Source organism: Mustela nivalis, assembly GCF_964662115.1.
Source record: "Mustela nivalis genome assembly, chromosome: 12".
Classification (NCBI taxonomy): domain Eukaryota; kingdom Metazoa; phylum Chordata; class Mammalia; order Carnivora; family Mustelidae; genus Mustela; species Mustela nivalis.
Window position 1 is genome coordinate 65,203,351 of NC_139031.1, and position 15,997 is coordinate 65,219,347.

Here is a 15,997-nt window from a genome sequence, read left to right on the forward strand (position 1 = left end):
AGCAAGGAGCCCGATGTGGGACTCGATCCCAGGACGCTGGGATCATGACCTGAGCCGAAGGCAGCTGCTTAACCAACTGAGCCACCCAGGCGTCCCTATCAGAGCTTTTTAAAATAAAATTTTCATCCATCTCACCCAGTGACCAGAGTATTTGACTTTCCTGACAATGATGATGTCTATAATAATTTTATTCTTTTGTTGAATTTTCTTCACACAAATCAGCATGCACTTAAACTTTGCTTAAATACCAAGACATGCTGACACAGGCTGGGGACAGAATTACATAGATAGTCCACACCCTGGCTCCTGCTCAGTTTTTTAAATCCAGGACACGGTGTAACCCAGCAAGTCACTGTTTCATGAATCAGCCCTCGATGTGAGGGAGGAAAGTCTTTGGCAACCTCACTGTGCTGTTCTAAGGTAAGAGAAGTGATTGCCTAGGGACAAGACATCACGGCCACCACATGTACAGACTTGCTCTGCCCAGGATGTGGGGAATTTTACTTTGCTTGGAATCAGCCCCAGAATTCAAAATTAAGCTAACTACAGCTTGCTTTTCTAATATCCTAAAAATGCATGCTTTTTCTAAGACCCTAGGTCCTGGCTTTCACTATCCATGCTTGCTTTGCCTCTGCTCCCCATCCCTGAGCCACTGGAGTTGATACACCATTGCTTGATCTTGTCAGGTAACATGAAACAGAGTGAGGCAATCAGCTATTCAATTCAGTCACAGGTCTGAGTGTAGAAACAACCCCACATGAAATCAGAAGTCACAAGACAGTAAAGGTGACCGCAAGCTCTGAAAAGAGACCTAAGTCTATACCAGAAAGTAGGCAGCCAGGGGTATGGTAATCAACTTCTGTGGTGTCTGTTTTCTCTCGGTTTGTGCTATCACTGCCCAATTCAAGAGAATCTCACTTGGTTGGACCAACAGAAGACAGGCAGGCTATTCTTCTGTGGAACCTGCTGGGTCCAGTCTCTGGCCTAAGGTAATTTCCAACTGCGCCTTTTCTTCCCTCATGTAGGTCCATGGAACTCATGGTGATTAAGACTTAGGATGGTAGTTACTGACCAAGAATTTTATGGAACAAAAATTCATCACATGATTTTAAAGTTGTAAGACTTGAATTCCATAGCTTGCATTCCTTTTCTCTTTAATACTGCATCTATCCCTGGAGGTTCCTGTTTCTTCTCATCTCTAAGACTGGCTGTGAGTGGATCATGTACTCCCTAGTACTTTCTTGTCAACTGTATGGACATGAACACCATTTTTGCTTTAGAAGTTTAGACTTAAGTACTATAGGAATGCTGACACCAGAAAAGAATGTAATAAGCATGGCAGAAGTTGTAAAAACTAATAAATTAAATAAAAGTCTTCCATTCGTAGTTCCTAGTCTGCAAACAAACCCTTTGTTTGCAGTTCTTGTTCATAAGAGTGAAGTTCATAAGAAATAATAAGGAAAAATGTTGATTGGATTCTTATTTGGGGGAAATGTGTATTTTTCAGGAACTTTCAACCGTATGTTACCAAATTCGGTGGGCATTTTCACAGAAATAGGTATTTAAAGAATTACTACCTCCCTTAAACATACTGAGATACTTACATCTCTATCCAGAATTCTTTGAATGCTAAGGAGTTATTAATTCACTCAAAAAGAAGAATCTGACTCCAAATTTTATTTCTATCATTTGACTCATTATAGTAACTAATGAGAATTTTATTAAATATATATATGATTCTGAAACAAATGTACAAGGCTCTGTGGCTTAGTTTCTAATTTCATTATCATATTCTACTCAGCAATGTTGCTTGGACTAAATGCTAGTCTAGGATTTTTTCCTTAGTCCTTAGATCCAGAACTTCATCTAATAGAGTTTAGGTTTAGTTCCACAAAGTCACTAGAAAACTTTGTTCATTTATAATGCAAACCATTTACACTAAGAATTTTTTTCTCTCCAGATATCGACCTCAGAAATGAACCAAGGACAGACATAGGCTTAATGACTATGGAGGCAGGGAATAAAGCAAAAAGAATGCTTTAAAGCTGATGATGAAACTTCCCCTTAGAATTATGGCACCACAGACTTATATCTGCTTAGGAGCCTAACTATTCCTGTCACTGGTCTGGGAGCCCTTAGTCTAGGGACACACCAAAACATTCTTACTTTAAAATTCTCATCTCTCTGGATGCCACATGTACCCACACCTTTGTAACTCTATATCTTTACCCTCACTGCAACCTTCTTACAACATTTGGACAATGTGTTTTATATTCCATTTAGCTGTCTTCCTATGGAAAGGAATTATCTACATACATTAATTGCTGTCAGTCCCACAATAGGACTTGCCTTTTTTCTTTCCTTTCTAAAACTTTTTTCCCTAGCATTTATCTTATTCTTGTCTCTTTTGTATATTCATTACTACAGTAGTATATAGCAATAACTCACCACATTTCAGATTTGTAGTTATATCAGATGAATAGGTACCATAAGCACAAACAAGAGAGAGATGGTATTATAAAATCACAAAGGAGAATCATACAGGATAAACATTCCTTTTTCCCTCATCCTCTATATGCGAATGGGAGAATTAATACAGGTTGACATAATGGCAGGGACGTTGGTACTTTAATACGTAACAGTAAATGAAGAACTGCAATTGAACAAACCTATCTTGTGGTCAGTCATTACCAACTTGAAGTTTTAGTTCACAGGACATTTATTTTGTTCTACATACAGTGTTTACAAAGCTTTGATAGAATTGCAGAGAAGCACCAAGAGGGGAAAATAGTATTGTAATTAATATTAATAAGTAGCCATAATTAATACCACCTCTGAAATATTTTTATCTAAATTTTAAAAGGATCCTATGATCAACAAATGGTGCTGGTATAACTGGATAGCCATATGATAAAGAATACAGTTGGACCCTTATTTCACACCATGTATAAAAACTAACTGAAAATGGATCACTGACCTAAACTTTCATGACCTTGGATTAAGCAGTGGTTTCTAGATGTGACCTAAAAGCACAAGTGATAAAAAAACAGATAAATTGGATTTCATCAAAATTAAAAACTTAATGATAACTATGTGAGGAGATATGTTATTCTGTTTAATTGTAGTAATCATTTCACCATGTATATGTACACCATGTATATGTACAAAATTATCATGTTGTGTACTTAAATATATATAGTTGCTATTTTAAAAAATATATAAATTACAAGATTAAAGACTTTTTGCTTCAATGGACACTGTCAAGAAAGTGAAAAGACAACCCACTGAGTGGGAGAAATTGCAAATCATATATATCTAATAAGGAACTTGTACCCAGAATACATAAAGAATCGTTCTACCACAAAAATAAAAAGACAACCCAATTTTAAAATGGGCAAAGGATTTGAATAGACATTTCTCCAAAGAAGATATACACATGTCCAATAAGCATTTAAAAAAAAATGAACATCATTAGTCATTAGACAAAAGCAAATCAAAACCATAATGAAACACTACTTCATACCCACTAGGATGGCTGTAATCAAAATGACAATGACAAATGTTGGCAAAGTTATGGAAAAACTGGAGTCTTCATATATTGCCAATGGTAACGTAAAATAGTACAATGGTTTGGAAATAGTTTGATAATTCGTCAAAAAGTTAAATATAGAGTTACCATATGAGTCAGCAGTTCTATTCCTACTGGATCTACTCCTAGTTATATCCCATGAAAAAATGAAAACAAATCCACACAAATTCATAATAACCAAAAAGGGGAAACAACCCAAATGTGCATCAACTGAGAAATGGGCAAAATCTGTGCACCACAAAAAGTGGTACAATTTTGTATTATTTGGCCATAAAATTAAGTATAAATAGATGTTAAAATATGGATGAACCCTGAAAACATGATGGTAAGGGAAAAGAAGTCAGACAAAAAGACCACACATTATATTACTTCATTTGCATGAAATGTCCAGAATAGGCAAATCGATAGAGAAAGAAAGTATATTAGTGGTTGTCAGAGCCTGGGAGAGAGGGAAACGGAATGACTGCTAACAGGTACTGAGTTTCTTTTTGGAGTGATGGAAATATTTGGGAATTAGATAGCAACAATAGCGGCAAAATCGTAAACATACTAAAACCGTGGAGTTGTACTCTTTAAAATGGTAAAGTTTCTGGTATATGAAATATCCACAGTTTAAGGTAAAGAAATTATGGTTCGAAAAGGCTGAAGACTCCATTAACATTGGAGGCTGGTGGTATAAGTGCACTGAATTAGGCTAATGGTTCTCAAAATGTGGTTTGCAAATCAGCAGCATCAGTGTCACCTGGAAATTCGTTAGGTATGCACATTCTCAGGTTACACCCCAGATCAAATAAGTCAGAACCTCAGGAGAGGGAGCTCAGCAATCTGTATTTTAACAAGTTCTACCGGTGATTTTGATGAACACTCAGGTGTTGAGAGTCACTGGATTAGTTACAACTTTAAAGCCTTCCTGCTCTCCTGGTCGCTAGATGTGTAGCCTTTGGCAAATTTCTTGACCTTTCAGTGCCTCAAATTACTCAACCAGAGAAATCATTCCTCACAGGGTTATTATGAGCACTAAATGTTTAAATACAAGTAATCTGCTTGGAAGAGAGTTTGCCACTCAATGAGCAGAGTACTCATAATAAGCTATTATTATGCAATAGTACTGAGCTGACACAGGAAACAAATACAGATCCCCACTTTTGGGGAAATTAAGCCACAGATCTAAGTTTAAATTTTCTAGTAGCCACATATAAAAAGTAAAAAGAACTAAGATAAAGTAATAGTATATTTTATTTAACCCAATGTATTAAAAGTATTATTATTTCTTGGGGTACCTGGGTGGCTCAGTGAGTTAAAGCCTCTGCCTTCGGCTCAGGTCATGTTCTCAAGGTCCTGGGATGGAGCCCTGCATCAGGCCTCCCTGCTGAGCAGGGAGCCTGCTACCCCTCCCCGCCACCCCCCCCCCCACCCCGCCACCTCTCTGCCTACTTGTGATCTCTGTCAAATAAATAAATAAAATCTTTTTTAAAAATTTAAAAAATAAAAATATTATCATTTCAACATGTAATCAACATAAAAAATGTTTAGATAGTTTGCATTCTCTTTTTCAAACTGAATCATCAAAATCCTGTATATGTTTTACTTAGAGAACATCTCAATTTGGACTAGCCACATTTCAGTTGCCCAGTAGTCACCTAATGCCTGGTGTATAGGACCACAAAGCTCTTAATTCAAGTGCAGTGCTCTTTTCCTTGCCTAAAGTTCCTAAGACTTCAGCATGTTGTCTGCCTGAGGGGAATAACTAGATGGGGAAAAGTTACAAAGCATCCTTTCTTGACATATTCCATCTTAAAAGGTGATACTGGTTTGCAGATGAGCCTCCAACCTATGTCCTCAACTGCATATTGTTACACAAGGATGATCTGGTGAACTGCCTGAGGAGAATCTTAAGGGAGAAACATAGTAGGCTGCAGGCTTTCCTGAACTGCTCCCTCTTTTATCCATAGAGTCTAGAAAACTTGTCAGATACAAAGCAGGCACTCAGCACAATTTTTTTCAATTAATGAATAAACATTAAGAGTGCTTTTCTAACTGAATTTTTAATTTTATTATAATTTTTCAAATACCTGAAAACATCTAATAATTTCTTTCATAATGTCTTTACTTCTCATAAGCAGATCCAGTTTTTTTTTTAATTGATTTGCTTATGCTTCTCCTTACATTTAAATATTCATCAAGTGCTTAATAAAGATTAGGTTTCAAAAGCATGAGCCCATAATAGTATTGCTGATATTAGGGGTGTATTTTCTGTTACAGAAGACATATTTCATATATATGTAAATAACATACAAATATCACAAATATAATTTTGTTTGGATTTTTTTATTGTGATCTAAGAATAAACAGAAGGAAATATCCAGAGTTTCAGTATTGATGAGCATTCCTCATTCTCAGTAGTAGTAACTACAGGACATATTTTTACATTAAGGGGCCATATACCTGGATAAAGCTGACATTACTACAGCAAGTAACCTGCAGAAACACTGTTGATATGTGGGTGGAGTGGATTCCCAGGGAGGATGCTACCTGGCATAAATTAGTTTCTTACTGAGTTCCTAGGATCCTAGAAGCAAGATGTTGTGGGTAGTTGACTCAGAGTAAAAGACAAGGTCCTAATAACAACCCAGAAGGCTTCTTTGACTCACTCTGTACTTTTCCTTATGCTCGTTCTCCTCCAGCCACACTAACCTCCTTCCTGTTCCTCAGATACACCAGGTTTTCTCCAACCTTCCTGCTATGTTGAATGTTCCCCCCCTGCCACAAATCTACCTGGCTACCTCCTTTCACTTTCAACCTTGCTCAGATGTCACCTCCCTGAGTTCTATCCTGATTGCACTATTAAATACAGTCACTTCCCCACATTCCACCCCCAACCCCTCCTTTTCTTAAGCCTACTTTTTACCCCACTTAGCACTTACCACCCCTTAATATATGACACACCACCCTGTGTCGTTCCTCATATAAGTATCTCAAGGTCAGAGATCTTGTCTGTTTTGTTCACCTGTACCGTTTCCTAGAGTAGTGGCTGGTGTACAGCAGGCACTCCATAAATCCTTGTTGAATGAACAGTTCACTCACAGAACAGATTCTTTAAGAGATTTTTTCTTCCTTTTCACTTTTTAAGCCCGCTCTGGTATTAAGATCATCTGGGAGGTTTTGCAAGCCTGACTGAGAAGTTGAACTCTCCCCACTTTTTGGTTGGGCTTGCTCACTGAAGGGTCCTGTCTCTGGAATTCATTTCTCTGGGCAGGTTGCCAGAGCCTGAATTTGTCGTCTTTGGTGTATGATGCAAGATTTAGGGTTTTTGTTTTTCTTTTTGGAGGGGCGTGTTTTAATTTTGGCTACCTTTATTGTTTTGTCTGGGTTTTTATTCTTGTGCTGAGTTTTGTTTGTCTGGGTTGATCAAGCAATTTAGCAACTATTCTTCAGAGCTGTGGAATACTAGAAATTAGAGCTGGAAAAGACCTCATGGTTGATCCAGTCCATCCCCCTTGCCATTGAAGTCTTGCTCTCCATAATACAATGTCCATGGCTTTGTTCAATGAGGTTTTAAATGTCCTCAGAGATTCCTTTAGGCGCCGACTCAACTAACCTAATACTCTCAACAATTAACAAAAATTCCCAGAGTATGTCTAAACTCTCCCTTTCATATTTTCATTTTATTTGTATCTGTAGTCCAAGGTAGCAGGCCTTTTCTCTTACAGGATTTTACATCTTTCAAAGAAGTGTGGACTTAAATTTCTGCTCTTAACAGTTCTTTAGCCGAACTCTACATGTGTTCCTACTTTTCTTCATTCTCTTCAATTTTGGTGTTGCTTAGTAAATTCTTTCAAACTCCTCACCTTGATTTTTAGTATGTGTAGTTTCACTAGTCATCCACTGAATGACTGTAAAACAATGATTTTCCTTCTGAAAACTTAAGACAATGCACTGCCATCTACCATATGAAATTGCAAATATATCCAATTTGCTGCCATAATCAAGCTAGGCTGTTTTTATTTTATTCATCAGAATACTAAACAAGTTCTGTGCAATGCTCTTCCCTTGCCTTTAAAATTTTGATGGTAATTGTGTAATATCAGACATCTCACTTAAGCCCTTTGTACTTTTGTTTTTATATCTGCAAAAGGAGAGAATAACAGCAGCAGCCTCCTTTGCTATAATCTTACGAAAATAAAGATGTTATTATAGGGCTAGAAAGAGACCTTTCAGAGATAAAAACCTTTCATTTCCTAGCTTTCAGACAGAATCACATAGGATAAATTATTTTCAATACTATGAAGTTCAAATGGCACTTTTTTCCCCCTGGTTTATAGTAATTTATGCTAAATCAGTGCAACTCAAACTAATTGAAGTGAAGGGCAAATTTCACAAGTTTCCAAATGCCATGGACTGATTTTTGTAAAATACAAAAATCACAGAGTTGGGTGAAGTGGCAATGTCAAAGTGCTCTAAAGAGTCACTTTTTGTATTTATCTTTTCCTAGACAGGCACTGGTCCACAGACCCTATTTTGAATGGCCCTAACAATCATTTTCCTCATTTTCAGATTCAGATACTTTATAAATATTTCTCTTCTGAAGATTAACATAATACTTCCTTTTACTTTTCAGCTTGTTTTCTGCCTCACTTAAAAATCAACTTTTAGAAAACAGAAGAGCCAATCAATTAATCATTTTCCCAAAACATTTGGTTACATATTTCCCATTTATTTTCACTTTTTCCAAAGTGTAATAATCCCTAGTTTACTTCGTAAAATCAAATCTAATGAAAAATACTTTTACAAAAGAAAAAAAAAATTTTCGGGGTTTATGCCAAGTCAGTACTCTACAGGATAGTCTCTTGGTCAAACAACACCAGCAGCCTCACTTTTCAGACTGCCCCTAGTCTCTAGCAATCCTGACCGATGCTAGAGCAACACTGTTAACAGCAGAAATCCACCAACCCAAGAAGGTAAAAAACACTCTCACTTATTCCACCCTGCCTGGCACTCTGCCATCAACCTGCACTTTTTGGATTTAAGACACAGATTATATGTCAGCAATAACTGGAGAAGCTATTACATAAGCTGGTTATGAGATGCCATGTGCTTTCAACTGGCATCTTTTATAGTTTGGACATTACAAAAATTTAGTTTTAGCACTCTTTTCTGAAATAAGCTTCTCTTATTTTTAGTGGGTTTTAATTACTTTGAGAGGGAATTAAATAAAAATATACTGAAATATCATTTCTCCAGGGAATAAAAAAAATAAAGTTTATAGGAAAACATGAAATGTGAGGAAATATTAAATATAGTAAACTGCACAAATGTAATACATAACTTACACATTGGGCTTTTTATGATCTAAAAATCTATTCCAAGAAAAAGAAAAAGTGGAATTTGAAGACTTAGGAGCTTGTTTCAAAAAATACTAAAAATAAGTTCCAGCTGGTGTGAGAACATGGCAAAGGTATAACATGGTACCAGGGTAAATAATAGCACAGGATGGGTGAGGAACTGGAGAGGGAAACTTTAAATGCAGAACATTTTATACTGCTTTTTAAAGGGATTTTTACAAAAGTAAGAAAACATATATACACACATCAATAGCAGAGAAAATGTACTAAAACAATATATCAGATGATGTTTTCTTTACACAATTTTCCAAGGGTAAGCACATGGCTAATATGGATTAATCACTAATGAATTTAATAAAGTGAATAGATTATTAGGTCCTAGAACCAGTTATTTCATTTTCTAATGTTTCAATGTGCCAGATGTTTCATAAAAATAGTTTTTACTATTTAAAACGATTTATGAAGCTAGAATGCCCAACTTTTATTTGTGTGTTAAAATGTAAGAGTTAAAAATCATTAACAAACAGAATTTGCAGTTCAGTTAGCAGTCACTGAATGTAAAAAGAGTTCTTAAAATGCTCCTCTTCAGAGCCATTCTCGTTCCCATAGAAACCAATGTGAGATCCTGGAAAACAAGGTAAGTTCTAAAATAATCACCATTATAAATACCCATTATATAAATGTAAATACAGGCAATTGAAATGATTTAGATGATTTTGAAATTGCATATCATTTCCCAAACCATAATGATTCCTTCAGAGTGGTTCTTGTCTGTCATATAAATACAGCATTTACAAAATTTTTAAAATTCTTATGATTTACTTGTAAGACCATAATCGCCTTTTCAAACAAGTCTTGGGCATGCAAATATCGATTTTTGAACATGTATTTTGGTGCAAGATGGAAATTTTGGCTGGGCTTTTCCTTTGTGGTAGATTAAGTACTTATCATTATTAGTATTTCAATTTTATATAACCATTTCTTTATTCATTATTAATTGTTCTACAATGAGATCTAGATTTTTAGAGAGTTATTTTACAATTATAATTTTCACATTTTTACTTATGCAAGCATTTTGTCACATTAAAAGAGCCAAGAACTCTTCTTTTATTGAGATAGTAATTCTTCCGAGAGTCCAGAACCAGCCACTGAGTATAGAGCACTCATAATATTAATGAAGATGTGAGTGTGTGTTCACAGATATATACGCATCTAATAGGTAAGCCCCTAGGGATAGGAGCAAGAGCATTTCAGGGGTAAAGCTCTAATATCAAGAAACAAGAATTTTAATTTAGTATGGCTGTTGAAGGAGTTCTGGACATGCCACTCCAAAACATGTCACTTTGGTATAGTGATTATTTTGAGGGAAAGGCACCTGAAAAGCAACAGATATAGGGGGAGGTTTCCTTTGAACTTCCCTTATCGGCCTAAAGACAGAGCCTTCAAAAGGAATTCAGTTGTCATAAATCCCCTTCCTGGGATTGACTCCTACCACTGGGAGGGAACTAGAAGTCAAGTCAACACACAGACACACTTTGTCATAAATTATCATATTTCCTATCTATTCTTCTAACAGCCCGTTCATCTTTCCTAAAAATAACTTCCTCTCCCCTAAATTGCCTATATCCCCGCCTCCCACTGTTAAAGATGGCATACATGCTCTCAAATCTCACCACTTCTTTGGGTATTCACTTTTTCTTTTCCTGTGAGGCCCTGGTGTGCATAATAATAAAAATTAATAAGTTTGTTTACCTTTGCTCCTGTTAATCTGCCTGTTGTCAATTTATTTTACAGACCCAGTTATTGAACCTAGGAGAACAAAGGGAAAGTCTTTTCTCCCCTACACCATTAAAAGAGCAAGTTATAGACTAGTCATGCAGTATTGTTAAGTGGATCAATGATCAGAAAGTCAGGTATTTTCTCTTCATTTCATCTAAACACTTGCTGCTTTAATGTAGTCTCCAGGCTTGTTAAAAATGTAGAATTTCAGGGGTGCCTGCGTGGCTCAGTGGGTTAAGCCTCTGCCTTTGGCTCCAGTCATGATCTCAGGATCCTGGGATGGAGCCCTGCATGGGGCTTTCTGCTCAGCAGGGAGCCTGCTCCCTCCCACCCCACCCCCACCCCGCCGCCTCTCTGCCTACCTGTGATCTCTCTCTCTCTCTCTAATAAATAAATAAATTTTTTTTTTAAAAATGTAGAACTTCAGGCCCTAGGTAGACCAGCTGATTCAGAAGCTGCATTTTAATAAGATCACCAGAGCTGAATGCATATTAAAGTTTAGAAACATAGCCAGTCTCAAATATTTGCTCCAAACAAATTCTAGCTTTATTCCAGGTGAACTGATAGAAGCTAAAAAACCTACTAGGATGTAAGCTCTAAGAGGGGAGGGGCTATGTCTGCATGTGGCATCTGCATATCATATAGTTTAGAGCAAATCCATAAATAATGTTAAATAACTTTGTGAAAAGAGAATGGAAAATATCCCTTTATTTCAAAAATGACATATTTCAGGTTTTATGTTTAAAAAAAGTTCTTATATTTCATTTTGTTTTTACTCACTCCCCCAAACCAAACCATTAAACATACATCACATACAAAAATCAACTCAAAGTGGATGAAAGATTTAAATGTAAGACCTGAAGTGGTGAAATTCCTGAAAGAAAATGTAGTCAAGAGCTACATGACATTGGTCTAGGCAGTAATTTCTTGGATATGACACCAAAAGCACAAGCCATAAAGCAAAAATAGAAAAGAGGGACTACATCAAACTAAAAAATTCTGCACAGAAAAAATAATCCACAGAGGCAAGTTACAGAATGGGGGAAAATATGTGCAACCTATAGGTAACTAATAAGGCGTTAATCCCTCAAATATATATGAACTCCTTACAATTCAATAGCAAAAACCCCAAAAACCAAATTAAGAAATGGGCAAAGGGGGGCACCTGAGGGTGGCTTAGTCAGTTAAGCTTTTGACTGTTGACTTTGGCTCAGTTCATGACCTGAGGGTCATAAGATCAAGTCCCACACTGAGTTCTGCATTGGGTGTGGGGCCTGCTTAAGATTCTCTCTCTGCTTCTGCCTCTCTCTCCACCTCATACATGCATGCTCTCTTGCTCAAAAAAAAGAAAAAGAAAAAGAAAAATGAGCAAAGGACTTTAATAGACATTTCCCTAAAGAAAACATACAAATGACCAATCGGTATGTGAAAATATAAACAACATCACGAAACATCAAGGAAATGCAAATAAAAACCACAATGAGATATCACCATCTCACATCTATTTGTCAGAAGATCTTTCCAAAAATTACAAATAGAACTATTATACAGTCCAGCAATTCCACTTCTGGGAATTTATTTGAAAGAACTGAAATCAGGATCTCAAGAAAATATCTGCATTCCCATGTTTTTTTGCAGCACTGTTCACAGTAACCAAGATATAGAAACAACCTAAATTCCCATTGACAGGAAAAGGGATGGAATATTACTCAGCCTTAAAAAAGAAAGAAATTCTGCCATATTCAACAACATGGATGAACCTGGAGAACATTATGATAAATAAAATATGCCAGTCACAGAAGGACAAATATTCCATGATTCCACTTACATGAGGTGTTTATAATAGTCAAACTCATAAAAACAGAATAAAATGGTGATTGCCAGGGGTTGGAAAAAGAGAGAAATGGGGAATTGCTGTTAAAGTTTCAATTATTCAAAATGAGTAAGTTCTAGAGATCTGCTGTACAGCACCATGACTATAGTTAATACTGTATTGTGCATTCAAAAATGTAAAAGGGTAGATATATTAAGTGCTCTTACCACAATAAATTTAAAAAAGTAGATCACAGCAGGGCTTACAGCTAGCTGCAGGTGTTCAGAGCCTGACCTCACATTTATAGTCCACTTTTCTTAAAGACCTTCAAGATCTGTTTTAGGGGAAGGTGAATAAATTTTAAAGGCCGAGAAAGAATGAAAATGTGAACACAGAGCTATAGATTTATATGAAATAAAAGATGTTCTACAAAAGATATACTGAAGTCTACTTTCTATATCTCATCCTTTCTACATTTCCCTGCTTTTAGGTCCCTTGTCACAAATTGCATATGGTTTAGTATGCCCCACCCTTTCAAATTTCCATTTTCTCCTACAGAGTTACACTTGCCTTTATCACAAATATATGTAAAATTTTGATGATCTTGTTGGTTAAATGCCTGAATGTTGTGACTTGGTGGGAAGAGAAAGGTCCTGAAGGTCTGCTTTATGGATTTAATTTTATCTAGGACCTGTCCTTCGGACACTTAGAGGCTCTAGCAAACAACTGTGTTCTGGAGGTTAGAAAGGACAGATTAAAAGACAGATAGGGCACAGCAAAAGTTGAGTTTTTCTTGATGACAAGCACAGCTGGAATTAATTTTTTTTCTAACCTCAAGAAGTGGTGTGAATTGCTAGAGGGTAGGAATCAACATAGTCATTCTTTTGATTTCAAACTATTACTATTTATTGCTTCAAACTCTTACTATTTATTGTTCATCATATGTCAGGCATCCTTCTGAGTGTGTTTTATATGAAATAGTTTATTTAATCCTTCCCACAACCTCATGGAGAAGGTAATTGATTACTCCCATATCAAAGATGAGTGAACTGAGGCCCAAGAGGGAAAGTAATTTTCTAGGGCCCCATAGCTGGTAAGCAGCAGAGCCTGAATTAACTCAAGTGATTCCGTCACCAAAGCTTTTTACATACCCTGGAAGGACATCCTAGAGACTTGATGTGTAGACCTGTCTCCTCAGTTCTTCATGGCTGGCTAATTAGCTGTACCTTCCTGAGGTCAAATGAAGTGACTCTGAAATCAGTCCTTCCTCCAGATATCAGGCATTTAGCAGTCCCTGGCCATTTCTTCCTGGATAGAGATAAATATTAGAAAGATCAATCATATAGAATCCATTCTGCCTAGTTACTGATAGTCATTCTACAGGAAACTTAAGGATTCAGGTATTTGTGGTATAACTATAATTATAAAGATCCCAAACAGGACTTCGAGGAAAAAAAAAATTTGCTAGAGACAAATTCAATCATCTACTATAAAATATGCTATCTTGATTTCTTGTGAAGTTAAATATAATCAACCAATTATAGATATATATAGGAAAAGGCATAATTGTGACTGCAGTGCTTCTCTCTAATGTTATAGAGGGTTTCCTTGCTACACACAGCTAAGACAATCTTAAGATTCCATTTTCTTCCTCATTCTACCTCTTTGCCCTCTCTACTTTTGTCTACATTTATGTATTTCTGCCATTTTCCTACATATGTACATGTTCAGTAGTGTTAGAAAGAAATGATTTTAGGGGTTCTTGTGTCAACTATCTGTCTCTACACACTGAGGTGTTTTTTTTTTCTTTATCCTTTAAAAAGCCAAATTTTTTATAGCACTTTAAAAAATTCAGATACACTTCACATAACTTAAAATTTATCATTTTAAAGTGTACACTTCAGTAGTTTTTAGTATATTCACTGTTTTGCAACCATCATCATTACCTAATTCCAAAATATTTTTATCATCCCAAAAACCTCATATCTATTAGCGGTTAGTCCCAATTCCCCCCTTCCTCATCTCCTGGCAGCCATTAATTTTTCTGTCTCTATGGATACATCCTCAGGCAAATCTTTTATCTCTGTGCAAAATGGCTGTCTCAGATGTATGATTTGTTTTTTATTCTTTGCTGCCTAAATCAAACTGCCTGCCCAAAGCTTTACCTTGGTGTGTCGTTCCCAGTGGCATATGTAATATATATGATAGACAGCATGAAAGTACAAAATTTTAAGAGGTCCCATCAGAGTTAGCAAATGCTGCCATACTTAAAAATTTTAATATGAAGAAATATACCATATAATTTCTATATTTCCACTGTCCACATTTACTTAGAGTTTTAGTTTACTTCTAATTTTAATTCCAATTTTAGATTTTCCTCATCTTTTCCTTCTCTTCTTTTGGTGTTTATTCATATAACATGTCAAATTACATACATTTTGAACTTAATTTGAAGGCTGCTAATGTTTTCAGTAATCACTATAAATCAAAATAGTATTAATAAGGGACATCTCATTTTTTTTTAATATTTACATCTAATTGAGGTTCCCAAATTCTGGTCCATATCTGTGCTATATTTACTTGCTGTATTCTCTGTACATCCATACGCTCTGTTCATTTCTCAGATAATTTCCATTTAAAATAGAAATTCAAATGTTTTACTATGTTCCACTGTGATTTACCTGTTTACATGTCTCTGAGTGGACTCTGAACTCCTGGAACAGAGGGACTTTGTTTACACCTGTTTGATTTCCAATATGGTGCCTGGTGCATGGCATGAACTAATACACCAACTGTTGTTGAATGAAGGAACACGATTTAAATATACAAGCAAGCATATGTGTCAAAATTTATACACCTAATTATATGTTATATTACATTATAATATTACATACACAACATACGTAAGTTTTATAAGCTCACAGCTACATTAAAAATACTTAATATTTGAAAAATTCAAAATGATATATGTGAACACCATAAAGTATTAAATATATCGATTTTTACATTGTTTGATTTTATAATAACCTTAAAACTAGTTATTTCACACAGAAACACACAGCATAATTGCAAGATGGAGGAACGACGGACAAAGGGCAGAGTGGAGATGAAAGTCAGGTAAACAAACCTGTATTTGGACTGTGTAGCACTACTTGACTGACTTTGGCTATTTTTTTCTGAATCTGAATTTTCTGTGACGTGGAGATATTTAATACGATGCTTAGGGATCGGTTTAAGATTGGGGCTAATCAATATGAAGGGCCCGACACTTAGCAGGCCCTTCGGGAATCTTATCGGTCACTTTATTCCTCAGACTTAGACTAAGTAAAGGTGTTTAATTTTTCTACACATTGTGAGTCTTTTCCAGTGAGGAAAACCTACCCGGATGCCAAATCTGCCAATTCAGAGAGCCCCGATAAAACAATAAAGGTATAAAATGATCCATCTCTTAAATCTGACAGATTGCTACACCCG

General features: G+C 36.0%; 1 long non-coding RNA gene across 2 annotated transcripts in view; it reads right to left on the bottom strand.

The window, feature by feature from the left end:
* LOC309845524 overlaps positions 1-15,987 on the bottom strand; it is a 75,534-nt gene extending 59,547 nt beyond the window's left edge. The window contains exons 1-3 of one of the 2 annotated variants that reach the window (XR_014301325.1): positions 15,905-15,987; positions 13,675-13,831; positions 12,228-12,857 (exon numbers count right to left, since the gene is read on the bottom strand). This is a non-coding gene — a long non-coding RNA (uncharacterized lncRNA). Of the gene's footprint in view, positions 1-12,227; positions 12,858-13,674; positions 13,832-15,904 lie in introns of those variants that run through there. The other variant, XR_014301324.1, reaches the window with a different exon arrangement.
* Positions 15,988-15,997: the final 10 nt, after the last annotated feature.